This window comes from Hoplias malabaricus, chromosome X1 (genome assembly GCF_029633855.1).
Source record: "Hoplias malabaricus isolate fHopMal1 chromosome X1, fHopMal1.hap1, whole genome shotgun sequence".
Classification (NCBI taxonomy): Eukaryota; Metazoa; Chordata; class Actinopteri; order Characiformes; family Erythrinidae; genus Hoplias; species Hoplias malabaricus.
Genome location: NC_089818.1, coordinates 25,869,814 through 25,872,020, shown reverse-complemented (window position 1 = coordinate 25,872,020; position 2,207 = coordinate 25,869,814). Strand labels below are relative to the sequence as shown.

The following is a 2,207-nucleotide window of genomic DNA, read 5'->3' as shown; positions in this document are numbered from 1 at the left end:
AGGAGTGTGATGTGTTCTCTCTGTGTCTGCGTGGGTTTCCTCCGGGTGACTGTGTGTGAGGAGTGTGGTGTGTTCTCCCTGTGTCCGTGTGGGTTTCCTCCGGGTGACTGTCTGTGAGGAGTGTGGTGTGTTCTCCCTGTGTCTGCGTGGGTTTCCTCCGGGTGACTGTCTGTGAGGAGTGTTGTGTGTTCTCCCTGTGTCTGCGTGGGTTTCCTCCGGGTGACTGTCTGTGAGGAGTGTGGTGTGTTCTCCCTGTGTCTGTGTGGATTTCCCTAGACTCAGTTTCATTTTAGACTCAGTTTCATTTTAGACTCAGTTCCATCTACATCAGAAATGTGTCAATATTACGCACCTATGGAGCAGGAATAGAGCAACATCCTCATCCTTTTTAATACTTCGACGTCTGTTTCTTGTCTTAAAGCATCCAGATGCCATTTCCCTTCTGTGAACAGAGAGAAAAAAGGCTTAGTATTTTTTAAAACCATTTACAGACACTGGGGCTCCGTAAACACATTAGACCAGTTTCAAGCACAAACAAACGGCGAGGAAACATCCTCCAAATTTTATTTAAAAACAGTGTTTTTTTAATTAAAACCTTTAAACACTTCTAAACCTAAGTGTAAGGGTGAAATATTAGTGTTTAATCAATGCCTTTATGATTCTAAGGTCTGCAGTGATCATGTCAAGGTTGAGCAGAGGCTTATTCATTTACGACTGTCAGTAAAACACTTCTGTTGTTAGCAGCTGTTCTTTCAGCTTTAACAAAACTGTTTGTTAAGACCACGGTGTACAGATGACCTTCGAAGAAACAAAGCCTCCCGCTCCTGAATAGTCCCTTCTTTTCAACGTAGGAAATGCTGAAGATTCAAATGATATGGACATAAGTCATTTTTAACGTTCATTACAATATAATAAAGGTGTTCCCCAAGCAAAACCTGTCCAGAACCCACTACAAAACCTGAAAGTTGTAACTGTACTCTTCCCTCCTTCTGAAAATACTCCACTGTATTTACGAAAAGCTAAATATATCTTTGCTGCCCACCAAAATAATCCAAATGCCTACCAAAAGATCACTAGCACATGTTCAGAGCCGTTATGTTGTTCAGTACGGATGCACGACCAGATTCAGCAGATTATTCTGCTTTAAGCAGACAACCAGCAACTAGGTAATTAATTATTGTAGCTGATCTCATGACATAATTAAGCCTGCCTCATGATCAGGCAGGTAAGAGCACTCTCATTTGAATACTGCTGCTACACGTGGAATAAAATGTCACAGCATGATTAGGAGGACTCGTGTTAAACGCTTTCTTTCCTCCAACATGCCGTGTGCTATTTGAACAGGCACCTTGTTTATGTTTTAGAGGAGTTTTAGAAGAAAGAAACATATAAATACACCGTAATAATGATGTACTTGTCTATTTCTGTTGTTGATTTTCAGGCAGAATGATACATTCCCATGAGCACATGGGTGCCTTGTGGCCTAAATGGTTTCAGCACATCAGCAGCAGCAAATCTGAGCTCTGTTACCAACCTAAAATCAGATGTTCTTGTAGAGTCCTTCTCCAAAGCTGCATTCAACCACCATCTGTCATTTTTCCATCTGTGCACATACAGATAATAAACACAATGAATGATGTGTAAACCCAAACAGCTCCATCTTTCTATGAAGGTTATCTGGCATAAAATGTAGGAAACAATATAATCTCTGCGTTCATTACGTTCTTAAATTAGGGAAAGAGAGTAACGTCATTAAAAAAAAAGCTGCACCCTTGCACAGCCCGGTTTCGGTCGCATCTCTGCCGGGACTCGAACCCGGAGCCTCTGGATTAGAAGTCCAGCGCGCTATTCCATTGCGCCACAGAGACTCAGCCTCCTGATTCGTCGCTCAGCGCGCTCATATTCTGCCTCTCTTTCTCCCTCCCTCACTTCCCCCTCCATCCGCATCCTCTACTCTGCAGCATCAGCACCAGCTACGGAGCTGTAGTACAGCGTCGCGCCGACAGAGGGCGCCCGAGCCCCGACTCACAGCTAATGACTCACGGCTCTGGATTTTCCAGTCAGCTCCGCCTCTCGACTCTTTCCGCTGGAAACGATTCCTCGATCCTACTTCGTTTTAACTATAAGTTGTATAATGGAATCCTCGCTATTTCAACAAGACAGTTCAAGGGCCATAGACAAGTGCATAGGGTCGGGGTTAAACCACA

At 43.7% G+C, this 2,207-nt stretch overlaps 1 non-coding gene across 1 annotated transcript; it reads right to left on the bottom strand.

Annotated features, from left to right (window-relative positions):
• Positions 1 to 1,794: 1,794 nt before the first annotated feature.
• Positions 1,795 to 1,868, bottom strand: trnar-ucu (transfer RNA arginine (anticodon UCU)). Its single transcript has one exon. It is a non-coding gene; the product is annotated as a tRNA-Arg (tRNA).
• Positions 1,869 to 2,207: the final 339 nt, after the last annotated feature.